The 18,010-nt window shown below is 44.1% G+C and overlaps 1 protein-coding gene across 9 annotated transcripts in view; it reads left to right on the top strand.

Moving 5' to 3' along the window:
• Nucleotides 1-18,010, top strand: part of LOC122550075 (zinc finger protein 438-like) — a 244,880-nt gene that overhangs the window by 160,868 nt on the left and 66,002 nt on the right. Inside the window, exon 1 of one of the 9 annotated variants that reach the window (XM_043690591.1) lies at nucleotides 16,499-16,517. The exons of the other annotated variants lie outside the window; for them this stretch is intronic. The gene's annotated coding sequence lies outside the window, so the exon portion shown is untranslated. Of the gene's footprint in view, nucleotides 1-16,498; nucleotides 16,518-18,010 lie in introns of those variants that run through there. 9 annotated transcript variants of the gene reach the window in all.

Below are 18,010 nucleotides of genomic sequence, written 5' to 3'. Positions count from 1 at the left end.
CCTACCTTTTATCTTAGCCTGCTGGACACACTTTCCTCATTCCTGAAGAAGGGCTCATGCCCGAAACATCGATTCTCCTGTTCCTTGGATGCTGCCTGACCTGCAGTGCTTTTCCAGCAACACATTTTCAGCTCTGATCTCCAGCATCTGCAGTCCTCACTTTCTCCTCAAAAACATTTCTGCCCACTTCAGAGTTTTAATTAAATTCTGTATCAAGTAATGGAATGATCTGGAAACCTACTGAAATATGTTTAGTCCTAAATACAGGTCTTGATGCCAGCTTTTTTGTGCAGCTTCTTCGTACTTGAAACAATGAGTGAAATCAGTGAATAATACTGTAGCATCAATGTGCCAAGACCAAATGGTTCACCGCTATTTTCTCAGGGGCAACTAAGGATGGGCAATAAAATGCTGGCCCAGCTAATGGCACCGACATCCCATGAGTGATTTTTTTTGACATGAAAGACTTGAGGTACAAGTGCCTTTACAGGAAATTCGCCTTCCTAATTACGACTGTAGCGCAAATTCAAGTTCTTTAAATGCTCTTCTTCATTTAATTTGTAGTGTTCTCCATTATCTCATTTTGCTACAACAAGACTACTTACTTGTATCCATACACTTGAAAGCAGCTTTGGATCTCCGGTCGTCTTGCCGTAACGTTGCACTTGAAGAGGATAGTTTTGCAGCTGGAAGATTCTGTCGCTTTTGTAGAGGAGGGTGGGTCAATATAGAAAGCTACCTTCTTATTGCTGAGGCTGCAATGCATAAATATATTTTTCCAGTATACTTCATTTGTTTTCACTGTTGAATCAGTCAAAGGAGTTTAATTTCACTTCACTGTGCTGTTACTCTCGCTTTAATAATGTGCCGTAGTTTCCATGGCCTTGTTGAACAGTTTGGCCTCTTGTACAATGATGAAATAGGAACTTATTCACTGGAGTAAGATGTGGTGTGCATCTTAGAACTGCTGAATTGTTTAAATGCGCCAAATTTTGTGTCTCATAAAATATTATCACTGCCGTCCTTTTCTTCTGCACATTTCACATAACTACCATGATTAATTCCATCAGCCACCAGAAGAAAATGCTTTCACTTACGCAACTTTGAGATGGAAGCAATGGTTTTGGTTCTTAACCGTGAATTTGTTTTGTGTATTAATTACATTGTGCAAAAATATCCAAAGCGTTACTCTTGCTGCAGCTGAAAGTTGTAACCATGAAACTTGGGAATGAAAGCTCCATATGCAGACTGCAGTCATGCAATGTGTAGTCTTTAGGGAGTGAAATATATATATTCTTATTTAATGTATTATCAGTGACGTGGTCAGAAATGGCATGAAAAGCTGTGAAAGACAAAGTTAATGTCCAGGAAGACAGGTGTAATGTCCATTGTTAGCTTTGCAACATTATAATTCTGGTAAGCCATTTGATAATTTTGTTTCATGGTCAAGGCTTAGAATATAAGAGAGGGGAGGTTATGTTGGAAATGTGTAAAACTCCAGTAAATTACACCCAGAATACTCTGTAATTTTATAAGTTCACTTCTTATTCTTTGAAACTCTGCAGAATACTGGTCCACTTTCCTCAACCTCTTTGCATCAGTTGTATGACACTGATTTTTTACTGAAATTATGTGTCCTATGATCCTGCCACACTAGCTACCTGATAAAGGAGCAGTGCTCCAGAAGCTTGTACTTCCAAATAAACCTGTTAGACTATCACCTGATGGTGTGTGATTCTTAACTCTGTCCACCCCAGTCCAATACTGGCACCTCCACATCAATCTCTTCTCGTGAGACTAACAAGGATTAATATGGTGAGCCTCCACTGCGCACCTTCTCATGGAGGCATAGAGATATTCAGCACAGAAAAACACCCTTTGGCCCACCACGTACGCACTGGTCAAAAACAGCCACTTTCCTATTCTAATCCCATTTTCCATAGCCTTGTATGCCTTCTATTACAAGTATGTTCTTTCTTCAATAAGGGGAACAAAATTGTACAGTATTCCAGGTGCGGTTTCACCAAGATTCTCCACAACTGCCATGTCCATGTCTCTGAGCAAGAGACTTCTGGTATAGTAGAGTCATACAGCATGGAAACAGACACTTCAGTCCAACCAGTGCATGCTAACCAAGTTCCAAACTAAACCGGTCCCACTTCCAGTGTGCTGGCCCATATCCTTCCAAACCTTTCCTGTTCATGAACTTATCCATATAATGTTGTAACTGTACCCACATCCACCACTTTTTCTGGCAGTTAATTCCACACCCGAACCACCCTCGCTATAAAAAGGTTGCCTGTCATGTCCAAATTAAATCTTTTGGCCCTCACCTTTAAAAATATGCCCCCTAGTTTTAAACTCCCCCATCTTAGGGAAAAGACCCATGTCATCCACCTGATGATTTTATAAACCTCAATAAGGTTGCCCTTAACAGTAGGTCTCTACAGTCAAGAGAGTTGGGCCTGGATAGTCATCTGCTTGAGGCAGCCAGAGTCAGCACCCTCTCCTCATAGACGGTGAGAAGCCAAATTTTGACATGCCCACCAGCTGTCTTGACTCTTCTGGGCTGAGTGAAAGGAAGGGACTGAGTGAGATGAAAGTAAATGGCTCAGCTGTTAGTGCTGGTGGGGAAAGGTGGTGAGGTGTCCCAGGTAAGGGAGTAGGCAGTTCAGAGGCAATGCAGCATTAGAACAGATGGCCATTGGGGTTGGTAAGAGCGAGTGAAGGAAGATGTTAGTAGTGAGCATGAGCCTAGGTGTGGAGCTAGGTGCAGATGCAGAGATGGAATGAGTTTGAGGTAGTGAAGAGAAGATAATGGAACTATCCTTGCTGAGTAGAGAATATCATTGACCACCTTTCTTCACTGCAGGGCATTCCTCGAGATTGCTGAGATGGCAACGGTCTGGATGACAACCTCTGACCTAGCTGGCAGGTCTGATGGTGTGGTATCCTCTGTCAGTCTAGGGAAAATTGGTTTCCTTATTCTGCACTGCCCAGTCCATCAAGTGCCTTTTTGCAGGGTGCCAAATTCCCTTTCCCTTCTACCATGTCGAGCGCAAATATAATGAGCCATGCATGGAATAAAAGTGATTCCCCAGGTTCACAACTGCTTTTTAAACATAATGCTGGTTCTGGGAATGCCAATCCATTCTGCGATGTCTGGGTAGTGGCAAGTTTGTGGGTAGCATGGTCAGTAAGTTGGTCACACCGCAGATAAAAGGTACTGAGGAAGATAGGGAATGGATGATTAACAGACAGAGGAAGAGTAGAAGGGCACTGTAGGCTTCATCTCTTTCGAAACAGGTATACTGTTTTCGATATTGTTAGGCGAGATGGCTTTCCAGGGGAAGTGGCGGCAGCCAGGTTCATGGCACTGTGGCTGGTTCTGCTGCACAGGAAGGCAAGAGAAAGAGTGTAAGAGTTATAGTGATAGGGGATTCAATTATAAGGGGAATAGATAGGCGTTTCTGCGAGCGCAAATGAGATTCAGGATGGTATGTTGTCTCCCTCGTGCAAGAGTCAACAATATCTCAGAGCGGCTGCAGGACATTCTTGGTGGTGGGGTGGGGTGGAGGAGTAGTTATTAGGCTGTTGGGAAGGGTTTAAAATAATATGGAATGGGGATGGGAACCAATGCAGGAAGTTGGAGGGAAGTGAAGTGGGGACAGAAACAAAGGAGAGTAAAGGGAAAAAATGAAAGTGGAAAGCAGAGAAACCAAAGACAAAAGTCAAAAAAGGCCACACTTCACAATGATTCTGACAGGGCAATAACTGTCAAAAATAAGCCCGAAGGTTCTGTCTCTCAATGTGAGGAGCATTTGTAGTAAGGTGGATGAATTAACTTTGCAGATTTTTCTTAATGGATATGATGTAATTGGGATCACAGAGACCCTGGCTTCAGGGTAAATAAGGATGGGAACTCAATGTCCAAGGTTATTTATTTTTCAGGAAAAACAGACAGACAGAAAGGAAAGGGAGGTGGTGTAGCATTGCTGGTTAAGGAGACGATGAACACAATAGTAAGGGAAGACTTTAGTCTGGACAATATGGAATCAGTGTCGAAAAGTGTGGGGCTGGAAACGCTCAGCAGGTCAGGCAGCATCCGAGGAGCAGGAGAGTCGATGTTTCGGGCATAAGCCAATGTGTGTAAGTGTGTGGGAGGGGACTGAGAGATAAATGGGAGAGTGGGCGTGGAGGTGATGTAGCTGGGAAGTAGATGCACGTAGGGTGTGATGGTAATAGGTCAGCGGGAGGGTGGAGCAGATAGGTGGGAAGGAAGAGGGACGGAGAGAACACTTCAAGAGGGTAGTGTCAATTTGAAGGGTTGGATCTGGGATAAGGTAGGGGGACGGGAGATAAGGAAACTGATGAAGTTGATATTGGTGCTATGTGATTGGAGGAGGGTTCCAAGGCAGAAGATGAGGTGTTCTTCCTTCAGGCATCGGGTGGCTTGGATTTGGCAGTGGAGAAAGTCCAGGACTTGCATGCCCATGGTGAAGTGGGTAGAGTATATGTGTGGCAGAGAAGTTCCCTGAAACATTCCACAACTTGGCATCCTGTCTCCCTGATGTAGAGAAGACCACATTGAGAGCAGCAGATGAGATGTTTGGATGTGCAGAAATGTGGAAGGATCCTTTGGGGCCTTGGATGTAGATGAGGGGGGAGGTGTGGGAGCAGGTTTTGCATTTCTTGCAGCAGCAAGGGAAGGTGCGAGAAGTGTACGGTAGATTGGTGGTGGGGAGGCATGGACCTAACGAGGGAGTGGTAGATGGAATAGTCTCTGCAGAATGCTGATGGGGTGGGAAATATACCTCTAGTGGTGGGGTCTGATTATAGGTGGCGAAAATGGTGGAGGATGATGTGCTGTATCTGGAGATTAGTCGGGTGGAAGGTGAGGACTGGGACGTTCTATCCTTGTTGCAGTTGGAGGGGTGGGGTTCAAGAGTGGAGAGGTGGGAAGTGGAGGAGATGCGCTGGAGGGCATTGTTGATTATGTGGGAGGGGAAATTGTGGTCCTTGAAATAGGAGGCCATCTGGGATATCCTGAAGTGGGATTTCTCCTCCTGAAAACAGGTATGGCAGAGGCAGAAGAATTGGGAGAAAGGGATAGCATTTGTACAGGTGTGTGTGGGGGTGGGGGGGCTGTCCAGGTAGCTGCAGGAGTCAGTAGCTTTGAAGTAGATGTCTGTGTTGAGTCGGTTGCAGGAGTTGGAGATGGAGAGGTCCAGGAAGGGGAGGGAGGTGTCCATGATGACCCAGGTGAACTTGAGGTCAGGGTGGAAGTTGTTCGTGAAGTTGATGAACTGTTCAACCTCCTCCTGGGAGCATGAGGTGGCGCCAATACAGTCATCAATGTAGTTGACAAAAAGGTATGGCCTCGTGCTGGTGTAACTGTGGAAGACAGACTGTTCCACTTACCTGACAAAGAGGCAAGGCACAGCTGGGGCTCATGCAGGTGTCCTTGGCTATCCCTTTGGTCTGAAGGAGCTGGGAGGATTTGACAGAGAAGTCGATCAGGGTGTGGACCAGTTCTGCCAATTGTGTGTTGGTGGAGGGGTACTGGCTGGGTCTGCAGGAGAGGAATAAATAAAGGGCTTGGAGGCTTTTGCCATGGTGGATGCACGTGTAAAGGGACTAGATGTCCATGGTGAAGATGAGGCATTGGGGACATGGGAAATGAAAGTCATGGAGCAGATGGAGGGAGTGGATGGAGTCCCGAATGTATACGGGGAGTAGCTGGACCAAGGAGACAGAATGGTGTCAGGTATTCGGCGATAAGTTCGGTGGGTCAGGAGCAGGCTGAGGTGATGAGTCGGCCGGGGCAGTCGGGTTTGTGAATTTTGGGTAAGAGTTAGAACTGGGCGGTGCAGGGTCCTAGGACTGTGAGATTGGAGGCTTTGGATGGGAGATCCCCTGAGGTGATGAGGTTGTGGATGGTCATGGAGCTGATGATTGCTGATAAACCTGTTGGAATATAACCTGGTGTTGTGTGATTTTTAACTGGGAGATGGTTTGGTGATGGAAGGTGAGGTTATCACCAGTTTCCTCATCTCCTCTCCCCCCACCTCATCCTAGACCCAATCCTCCAACTGGGCACCACCTTCTTGAACTGTCCCACTTATCCATCTTCCTTCCCACCAAACCACTCCGCCCTCCCTTCTGACCTACCACCATCATACCCCAGCTGCGTCTACCTATTGCCTTCCCAGCTACCTCATCCCCACCCCACCTCGAATTTATTTCTCAGCCCCTCCACGCGCGCAAACACAAACAAACAAACATTCCTCATTAAGGCCTTATGCCCAAAATGTCGACTGTCCTGCTTCTCGGATGTTGCCTGTCTTCTCAACTCTGATCTCCAGCATTTGCAGTCCTCACTTTCTCCCAATGTGCAATCAGTGTAGGTAGAACTGCAGAACGTCAAAGGGAAACAGACAAGAGTGGCAGTTGTGTGCTGATCACTAAACAGTAATTCTAATGTTGGGAACTGTATCAAACAGGAAATTAGAGATGCATGCAGTAAGGGTACACCAGTTATTATGGGTGACTTCAATCTACATATTGATTGGGCTAACCATGGAGGAGAACTTCCTGTAATGTATGAGAGACTGTTTCCTTGAACAATATGTCGAGAACCAACTAGAGAGCATGCCACCCTAGACTGGGGATTGTTAACAAGAGAGGATTAATTAGCAACATTGTAGTGTGAGATCCTTTGGGGAAGAGTGACCATAATATGGTAGAATTCTTCATTAAGATGGAGAGAGAGAGAGAGACAGTTAAATCTGATACTAGGCTCCAGAGCTTAAATAAAGCTAACTTTGATGTTATGAGGCATGCATTGGCTAGAATAAACTGGCCAAGGATACGCAAGGGATTGACGGTGGATAGACAATGGGAGACGTTTAATGAATGCATGGATAAACTTCAACAGTTGTACATCCCTGTCTGGCATAAGAGTAAAACAGGGAAGGTGACTCAACCATTGCTAACAAGGGAAATCTGGAACAGTGTTAAAGCCAAAGTGGAGACGTATAAATTGGCCAGAAAAAGCAGCAAATGCAAGGATTGGGCGAAATTTAAAATTCATCAGAGGAGGACAAAGGGCTCAATTTAGAAAGGCAAAATAGAATGAGAGAGCAAGTTTGCAGAAAACATAAAAACTGTCTATAGATATGTGAAGAGAAAAAGACTGGTGAAGTCAAATGTAGGTCTTTAATATTGGATTAGATTAGATTACTTACAGTGTGGAAACAGGCCCTTCGGCCCAACAAGTCCACACCGACCCACTGAAGCGCAACCCATCCAGACCCACTCCCCTCCATTTACCCCTTCACCTAACACTACGGGCAATTTAGCATGGCCAATTCACTTAATCTGCACATTTTTGGACTGTGGGAGGAAACCTGAGGACCCGGAGGAAACCCACGCAGACACGGGGCAAATGTGCAAACTCCACACAGTCAGTCGCCTGAGGCGGGAATTGAACCTGGGTCTCTGGCGCTGTGAGGCAGCAGTGGTAACCACTGCGCCGCCCATTCCCTTGCAGTTAGAATCAGGTGAATTCATAATGGACAACAGTGAGATGGCAGACCCCTTGAACAAGTACTTTGGATCTGTCTTCACTAAGGCAGACACAAATAATCTTCAAAAAAATGCTAGGGGACAGAGTCCAGCATGAAGGAGGAACTGAAGGTAATCCTTCTTATTCTGGAAATGATATTGGGAAAATTGATGGGATTAAAATCTGATAAATCTCCAGACCTGATGCTCTGCATCCCAGATTACTTTAGGAAGTGGCTTTAGAAATAACGGATGCATTGGTGATCATTTTCCAGCATTCTGTGGACTCTGGATGAGTTCCAATGGACTGGAAGGCAGCTAGTGCAATGCTACTCTTTAAACATGGAGAGAGAAAATGGGAAATTATAGGCTGGTTAGCATGATATCAGTGGTGGGGAAAATACTGGAGTCAATCATTAACGATGTAATTACTAAGCGTTTGGAAAACCGTGACAAAATCGGTCCTGATCAGCATGGATTCATTAGAGGGAATTAGAGGATGTGACCAATAGAGTAGACATAGTGAATCAGTAGATGTCATGATGGAACAGTCGCTGAAGGTTGGCATGCAGGTACAGCAGGCAGTGAGGAAAGGTAATGGCATGCTCTCCTTCAAAGTGAAAGGATTTGAGTATTGGAGTAAGGATGCCTTGAGTATCGTGCAGTTTTGGTCTCCTAGTCTGAGGAAAGACATTCTTGCTATTGAGGGAGTCACCACACTGATTCTTGGGATGACAAGACTGTCATATGAGGAAAGACTGAATCAACTGGGCTTGTATTCACTGGAATTTAAAAGAATGCCGGTGGGCGGTCTCATAAAACATACAAACTCCTTGTGGGACTCGAAAAGAAATATTTGGGAAGAATGTTCCTAATGTTGGGGAAGTCCAGAACTAGGGGGTCATGGTCTAAGATTGAGGGGTAAGCCATTCAGGACTGAGATGAGGAATTTCTTCACTCAAAGTTGTGAACCTGTGGATTTCTCTCCCACAGAAAGCTGTTGGGACCAATATATTCAGGAGGAAGCTGGACCTGGTCCTTGCGGCTAACGGGATCAAGGGGCATGGGAAAAGGGTGGGAGTGAGATACTGAGATTGTGTGATCAGCCATGCTCATATTGAATGGTGGTGCAGACTCGAAAGGCTGAGTGGCCTACTTCTGCGCCTATTTTCTATGTTTCTTTTGGGTATGGTAAGACTCGAATCGGGCTAATGTCTGGCGAGAGGAGTGCTGAAGGGTGTGATGAGTAGTTAACAAGGTGAGTTTGGGGTGAATTTGAGAAACCCTCCATGAAACTAGGCAAAATTGACACTTTATTCCTGATGAAGGGCTTTTGCCCGAAACATCGATTTTACAGCTCCTCGGATGCTGCCTGAACTGCTGTGCTCTTCCAGCACCACTAACCCAGAATCTGGTTTCCAGCATCTACAGTCATTGTTTTTACAAAATTGACACTTTAGCCAAGCTATGGTAAAATTCAGCCAATTTTTTATATATGTCCAACTTCTTTAAAAAACATTTGGCGTTAACTTGTATACAGGGACAGTTGGGACTCTTGCGATATCAAAATTTCCCAAACCCTCTTGTCATTTAAGAAATACATTGTCATTCACTTTTTTCCCCTGAAGTAAATAATTTTGCACTTAGTCATAATATATTAACTGGCACAGTGGTTAGCACTGCTGCTTCACAGTAACAGGGTGACTGTCTATGTGGAGTTTGCCCTTTCTCATCTTCCCTGTGTGAGATTCTGCCAGGAGGTCTAGTTTCCTCCCACAGTCTAAAGATATGCATGTTAAATTGTCCTCTAGCATCCAGGGATGTGCAGGTTAGATAGATTAGCCATGATAAATGCAGGGTTATATGGAGAGGGTGGTGGGGTGGATCAGGGTGGGAACCTGTACAGAGGGTCAGAGCAGAATCAATGGGCCACATGGCCTCTTTCTGCACTGTAGGGATTCTATAATTCCAGTAGAAAGTGAAGACTGCAGACGCTGGAGATCAGAGTTGAGAGTGTGGTGCTGGAAAAGCACAGCAAGTCAGGCAGCATCCGAGGAGCAGGAGAATTGACGTTTTGGGCTTAAGCCCTTCATCAGGGCTTATGCCCAAAATGTCAATTCTCCTGCTCCTTGGATGCTGCCTGACCTGCTGTGCTTTTCCAGCATCACACTCTTCCATGATTCCAATCAACCTGTTCTTGTCCAATCACTTAGCCCAGAGTTAACCAAACGATTTGTATCAGGGTGGGGTCATGTTTCAATTTTTTCTCACACTCCATGACAAGTGAACAAACTCTAGAAAAACAAAGCTTACCACAACAATTTAGAACAGTCAACAATTCCAAGGCAATAGTTTGTTCATTTGGTTGAGTAATTGATAAACTTATCATTTAAAAAGTGCCAAACAGCAGAGCTAACTCAAAATCCTTTTTATGCATTTCAGAAAAACAAAGGGAAAAAGACTCTATTTGTTCTCAAGTCCTGATCACCAGGTCAGGGGGATGGGGTCCAGAACCGAATTAAGGATTTGGCTTAGCTAAAATTGACCTTGGTTCCCTTCCAGTGGGAAAGACTCTGAGCTGGCCTTGATGGATTTCACGTGGAAGTGGGAATCAGATGTGGGTCCTCAGTCGGCCAGAGATTTTCTGCTTTGTTGTTCGATCTTTAGGGATGGAAGAAGAGAGGGACGATGTGTGTGTGTGAGTGGCTCAGACACACTCGGCCATGCACACCTGCAAACCTGCTCAGCAACTATACTCAAACCTCTCACATCTTGACTAGCTTGCATACCCACAAGGATTCACTCAACAGCCTATCCATATTCATTCACCATCCTTCCCATATTCTACAACAGTGTAATACCCCAGTCTCGTGTCTATGGTTTTGTTTACTAACTTGTGTGGGACCTTGTCAAAACCTTATAAAAATCTAAATCCGTCACATTTTCGGTTCTGGCGTAGCTGTTCTGCTAATTGCAGCCACATGAAACTCTCACAAGTTTATGCATCAATTCCTTTTTCATAAGTCTTTGTTGATTTTGCCCAATTATATCATTATTTTCAAAATGCCTAGCTATCACATCCTTTATAAGAGATTATATTATTTGCCCTGCTACTGATATCCAACTAGCAGGCATGTCATGCTCGTTTTACTCTATCCTCCCACATAAATTATGGTGTTACATTTACTATTTGCCAGTCTACTGAAACCAGTCTGATGATGACCACGACGTTGTTGATTGTTGGAAAAACCCATGTGGTTTGCTAATGCTCCCTAGGGAAGAAAGTGCTATCCTTACCTGGTCTAGACTAATTGTGACTCCTGCCCACAGCAGTTGATTGGCTCTTAACTGCCCTTTGGGATAGTCAACAAAAGGTGGCCTAGCCAGCGATTCCCTGATTCCATGAATGAATTTACAAAAAAGGGGCCAGAGTTGATGCAGATATCTCTAAGATTTGTCAGGCTGGATGTAATTGTAGAGGTAGAGAAAGAGAAGGATAAGGAAAAGGAGAGATTTCAAAACAAGAATGAGAATTTTAAAATCAAGGTGTTGCCTAATTGAGGGTCAGTGCAAGTGAATGAGCAACCAAGGTAACAGGGAGAGATGGGAGAAGGGGACTTGGTACAAGTTAGGACTTGGACAACAGAATTTTTGGTGACCTTAACTTTGTAGAATTTGAGGTTGGCCAGGACTCCGTTACATGGGGAAGTAATGGCCTAGTGGTGTTATCACTAGACTATGAATGCAAAAACTCAGCTGATGTTGTGGAGACCGAGATTCAAATCCTGCCATGGTGGATGCCAGAATTTGAATTCAATAAAGAACCTGGAATTCCAGCCTATTGATGACCATGAAGCCAATTGTTGGGAAAAGAACCCACCTGGTTGACTCATGTCCTTTTGGAAAGGAAATCTGCTATCCTAGTTTCGCCTACATGTGACTCCAGACCCAAAGCAATGAGGTTGATCCATCACTGTCCTCTGGGCTATTAGGGATGGGCAATAAATGTTGGTCGAGCCTGAGATTCCCACATTCCGTCAATGAATGAATGAATTTAAAAAAGTCAACTCTGAAGGTTTCAAAGGATTATAGATTACATAGCAGATGGGCTGAGGTGGGACAGAATTGGGTGATTTCATGGAAGTGGAAATAGTAAAGCAAAATACTGCTGTTGGACATCTGAAATAATGAACAAAATGGTAGAAGTATTCAGTGGGGAACTGACTGGGTTTGACCCGAAAGATTGACTCTGTTTCTGTTTTCGCATTTGCTGCCTGGCTTGCTGAACGTTGCTATCATTTCCTGTTTTAATCGGAGACAAGTTGTCTTGGTTATGGCACTGGCATATTGTCAGAAGCTCATCCTAAGATTAATAATAGTGTTTCAGTCTCAAGTAGTTGTTTAAGAAAGAGATTGAGTTTTTGGCAGCAACCAAAGACAATGGTTTTTGTCTTCCTAATATTTCTTTACATCTCGATAATCAAGCACTGGGTTCTAAATAGTCCTGGATACAAGTATTTGTGAAAGATAAAGAAGGAAAGAAAATAGCTCACTCATTAAGGAGCCTATTACAGTGTTGCAGAAAGAGGTCTCGAGGACAAAATCCACTTGGTCTCGAGGATGTCAATCCGGGTGTTCCCTAACAGGTAACCCTGGATGAATCAGGACATACAGAACCTGCTAAAAAACCAGGTGTGAGGCCTTCATATCAGGAGACCCACTCAAATGTAAGGAATCCACGTTTGACCTTTGCAGAGCCATTAAGACAGCTAAGGACTGATGCCGATCCAAACTAGAGACCCAGACAGACACACAGCAACTATGACAAGGACTGAATGATATTACAGTTCTAAAAAGAGACAGTGCAAGATAGCAGATCGTCTTAACGCCTTCTATGCTTGCTTTGAGCAGAATTTTGACAGAGAGGTAACACCTATTCCAACAAGCCCTGATAAACTTATCCCAACAGTCACAGCATCAGAGGTCAGATCAGTTTTCCTTCATGTGAATCCAAGGAAAGCAATGGGACCCAGATGGAGTACCAGGCCGTGCACTCAGAGCATGTGCAGGTCAACTGGCATAGGTCTTCACAAACACCTTCAATCTCTCCCTGCAACAGGCCACTGTCTCTGCCTGTTTCAAGATGGCCAACATCATCCCTGTGCCTAAAGCTCACGCAGCATGTCTCAATGACTACCGCCCAGTGGCCCTAACTTCAGTGGTCATGAAGTGCTTTGAAATGCTGGTCATGGCATTAATCAGCATCAGCCTCCCCGTTACTCTTAACCACTCCAATTTGCCTATAGGACCAACAGATCAACGTCAGATGCCATATCAGTGAAGATTGGGGACAATATTTCATCCTCACTAACACTCAACACTGGAGCCTCCCAGGGGTGTGTACTCGGCCTCCTACTGTACTCACTGTATACCCATGACTGCATCGCCAAATACCGGATAAATGCCATTTACAAGTTCGCTGATGACACCACATGGCCGGTCGAATCTCAGATGGCGATGAAACAGACTGCAGATGGGAGGTAGAAGACCTGGAAAAATAGTGCACTGAGAACAACCTAGCTCTCAATGCCAGCAAAACCAAGGAGCTCATTATTGACTTCCGGCGGCATGTTATTCATCCCCCTCCTACACATTAACAGCACAGAGGTGGAACGAGTGGAGAGTGTCAAGCCTCTGGGAGTGGTCATCCATAGGCAGCTGAGGAGATTTGGCATGATGACGAAAACCCTTGCCAAAGTTTATAGGTGCGCCATTGAGACCATTTTGTCTGGATGTATCACTACCTGGTATGGCAACTGTACTATTCAAGATTGGAGATGGTTACAGAGAGTGGTGAACTCAGCCCAACAGTCACAAAGGCCAACCTCCCATCTACAGAATCCCTCTACCAGGCCCGCTGTCAAGGAAAGGCCACCAGCGTTCTTAAATATCCATCCCACCCTTGCAATGTTTTTCTACAACCTGTACCATCAGGGAGAAGATACAGAAGCCCAAATTCAATTCAATTCAATTGGTCGGAGCTATGAAACAATAGAGATCCTGTTAACTACTGAATGTACAGAGTAGCCCAGTAATTAGTGACAAAGACATTGAACAATAAATTTGCAAGGAAATTAGAGATGTGCAAAAATGAAATAGAACTTATAGTGATCAACTTTAATGTCCTAATTGTAAACTGTGATATATGGGGAAGAGATCATGAGTATGAAGACAAATTTTGTGGATTAGCATGTTTTACTGGTAGATCTGGTTCTTGGGAATGAGGTGGCTCCAATGTGTCAAGTGTCTGTCGGGGAGTGTTCAGGGGACAATGATCATAGCCAACCTAAATCTTAAGATTCTATGGAAAAAGACAGGAACAAGCCAGAGTGAAAATAATTTATTTGGTTACAAGTGGCTAATAAAATACATGGAGTAATAAACTTCAAGGATTCACAAACCTCAAAGCTAGTGAAAAGAACGGACAAAAGCTACAGGGGGTAGGCTGGGAATAGCTGGGTTGCACCCGCAGAGAAGTGGCATGGATACAATCAGCTAGATGACCACGTCCTTGCTGTAACATGTTTACTGACGCAACGTTTAGTCTTCTGTTACGTATATGAATCATTTTTATATCACCTGAAGGTAATAATATATTGGTAATGTTACTAAACTAGTAATCCAGAGACCCAGATACTGCTCTGGGGACCCAGATTCAAATCCCACCAAAACAGATAGTGTCATTTAAATGTTTAAAAAAATCTGGAATTAAAGGACTCCAGTAGGTGACCATATAGCCATTATTGATTGTCATTAAAATTAATCCTTAACTGGTCTTGCCTACAAGTGATTCCAGACGAGGAACTTAACTGGCTTCTCTAATGGCCTAACAAGTCACTCAGTTGCATTAAATTTCTTTAAAAAAAGTCTCGGAAGGAATGAAACTGGACTAAGTAGCAGAAACAACAAGACACTCAGCCCTGATAAACATCCTTGAGTCCTCCTTAGTAACATTTGGGATTGCATGCAAACTTTAGGACAGTTATCTCACATCCTGACGTAGTTATACTCTCAGAATCTAATCTTACTGATGATGTCTCGAATACCACAGTGATAATCACTGTGGTATCCAGTTAGGAGGGAGTTGCCTTGGGAATCCTGAATATTGACTTCAAACCCCATGACATGTCGGGTCATACATGGGCTAGCTACCTCCTGTTGATTATCACATACCACCCTGAGCTGATGAATCATTACTCCTGTGTTGAACACCACATGAAGGAAGCACTCAGGGTGACAAAATACTCTGGGTGGAGGGTTTCAGTGTCCATCATCAAGAATGGCTCAGCAGCACCACAACTGACAGAGTTAGTCAAATCCTAAGCAGGTGTTGAAACCAATAAAGAAAAACATATTTCATTTCAATCTCAACAATCTGTGTTGATAGGAGGAATGACCACCACGTATTTCTACGTGGAGATGAAGGCCCACCTTTCTATTGAGGATTTTTAAATGTGCTCTGTGGCATTATTGCTGTGCTAAATTGGTTAGATTTCAAGTAGACACAATGCTGATGAAGGGCTTATGCCTGAAATGTCAACACTTCTGCTCTTTGGATGCTAGGAGAAAGTGCGGACTGCAGATGCTGGGGATCAGAGCTTAAAAATGTGTTGCTGGAAAAACGCAGCAGGTCAGGCAGCATCAAAGGAGAAGGAGAATCGGCGTTTCGGGCATAAGCCCTTCTTCAGGATGCTGTCTGGCCTGTTGTTGCGTTTCCAGTGCCACACTTTTCAACTCTGATCTCCAGCATCTGTAGTCCTCACTTTTTTTCTTAGATTTCAAATAGTTCTAACAACCCGAGACTGAGCATCCAGGAGGCACTGTCAGCCCTCAGCAGCAGCAGAAATGTAATTGAACACAATCGTCAACCTAATCGCTTGGCATATCCTCTATTCTACCACTACCATTAAGTCAGAGGATCAACCTGTTTAATGAAGAGTGCAGGAGGGCTTGTCAACAATAGCACCAGTGACAACAGAAGTGTCAACTTCTTGAAGCCAGAACACAACACTACTCATGTACCAAACAGCATAAGCAGCAAGTTAAAGACAGGGTTAAGCCTTTCCAAAACCAATAGACCAAATCTAAGATCTGCAGTCCTGTTACATTGTCATGAATGGTGGTGGACAGTTCATGAACCCGAATAACTCACTGGAGGAGCAAGCTTCATTAATATCAAGCTTCATTAACCTCAAAAATTGGGTTGACCAAAACATCAGTTCAAAAGATGAGACTGAAGCATTCTTGACTGTCTTCAGTCAGAATTGCCAAGTGGGTATTCATTTTGGTCTCCTACAGAGCATCCCAATATCATTGATGCCACTCCTCAGCCATTTAATTCGCTCTGGCATATTAAGAAACAGTTGGAGCTAGAGGATGCTGCAAAGACTACGGATTCTGACAAAATTCTGGCAATGGCACTGAAGACTGGTGCTCCAGAACTTGATCCAAACGTAGCCAGTCTGTTTCAGTACAGCTACAAAACTGACAGCTAAACTGTTCTGTCGATAGTTTGCCAGGTATGTCGTGTACACAAAAAGCAGGAGAAATCCAAACTGAACAATTACCACCCCATCAGTCAACTTCGATCATCACTGAAGCAATTGAAAGAGTCATTAACTGTGTTGTCACGTAGAATTCGCTTAGTAATAAGCTGCTTACTGATTCCACCATTTAGATTCCACCAAGGCCATTCAACTCCTGACGATTGCAGCCTTAATTCAAACATGGACAAAAGAGCTGAATTCTAGAGGTGAGACGAGACTGACTGCCCTTGACATGAAGGCCTTATTTCACTGAATGTGGTATCACGGAACCCTCGCAAAACTGGAGTCAGTGGGAATCAGGAGAAAACTCTCTGCTGGTTGAAGTCATATCTAGCACTTAGGAAGGTAATACTGATTTTTAGATGTTGATCATCTCAGCTGTGGAACGACATTGCAGAAATTCCTCAGCATTGTGCCCAGGTCCATCTACCTTCAACTATTTCATAAGTCACCTTTCTCCCTATCATAAGATCAGAAGTCTGAATGTGATAATTACACAATTGTTAGCATCATTCACAACTTCAGTTACTGAAGCCAGCAAGATCAGGACTGTATCCAGGCTTGGATTGACAAGTGACAAATATCATCCACACCCCACAGTGTCAGGCAATGAACCTATCAAAACGAGAGAATCCAAATATCACATTTTGATATTCAGTGGCATGACCATCGCTAAATCACCCCGACCAACTATTTGGGTGTTACCATTGACTGGAAACTGAACTGGACTAGGCACATAAATGTAGTGACTACAAGAGCAGGTCAAGACTAGGAATCCCACAATAAAAAATCATCACTTGACCTCCCCATACCCAGTTCACCATTTCAGGCATAGGTCAGGAATGTGCCAGAATGCACCCCACCTACGTTGATAGAGTTATAGAAATGTGCAGCATGGAAACAGACCCTTTGTTCCAACTCGTCCATGCTGACCAGATATCCTAAATTAATCAAGTCCCATTTACAGCATTTGGCCCATATCCCTCAAAGCCCTTCCTATCCATATACCCATTCAGATGCTTTTTAAATGTTGTAATTGTACCAGTCATCACCGCTCCTCTGGCAGCTCATTCCATCCACCATTCTAATATTTTTCTACTGGGTAGACCTTCAAAGTCTGTGTGAAGCTGTAGCTTTTGGAAGCAGAAGTTGTGTGTCTGGATGTCAATCAACATTAACAGAGCTCCCCAGGTAGAGGGAACAACTCTCCCCACTTAACTGGATGAGAACAGCTCCAACAACACTCAAGAAGCTTGACAGCCCGCTTGATTAGCATCCAAAACATTCACCACTGATTCATAGGAGTAGCAATGTGAGCAAACTACAAGATGCACTACAGAAATTCACCAAGGCTCCTCAGACTGCATCTACCAGATCCATGATTAATACCATCAAGAAAGACAAGTGCAACAGGTGAATGGAAGCACCGCAACCTGCAGGTTCCTCTCAAACCCACTCTCCCCTCCTGATTTGGAATTGTACCATGTACAGTTCTGTTCATCACATTACCAAAAGAATGTGGACGCTTTGGAGAAGGTGCAGAGAAGGTTTACGAGGATGTTGCCTAGTTTGGAAGGTGCTAGCTATGAAGAGAGGTTGAGTAGGTTAGGTTTTTTTTCAATAGAGAAAAGGAGATCGAGGGGGAGCCTGATTGAGGTTTACAAAATCATGAAGGGTATAGACAGGGTGGATGGAGATATGTTTTTTCCCAGGGTGAGGGATTCAATAACGAGAGGTCACACTTTCAAGGTGAGAGTGAATAGTTTAAGGGGGATACATGCGGCAAGTACTTTACACAGAGGGTGGTGGGTGTCTGGAACACGTTGCCAGCAGAGGTA

The sequence above is a fragment of the Chiloscyllium plagiosum genome, chromosome 5 (assembly GCF_004010195.1).
Source record: "Chiloscyllium plagiosum isolate BGI_BamShark_2017 chromosome 5, ASM401019v2, whole genome shotgun sequence".
NCBI lineage: Eukaryota > Metazoa > Chordata > Chondrichthyes > Orectolobiformes > Hemiscylliidae > Chiloscyllium > Chiloscyllium plagiosum.
The sequence above is the reverse complement of the archived record's forward strand: the minus strand, read 5'-3'. Positions and strand labels throughout refer to the sequence as shown.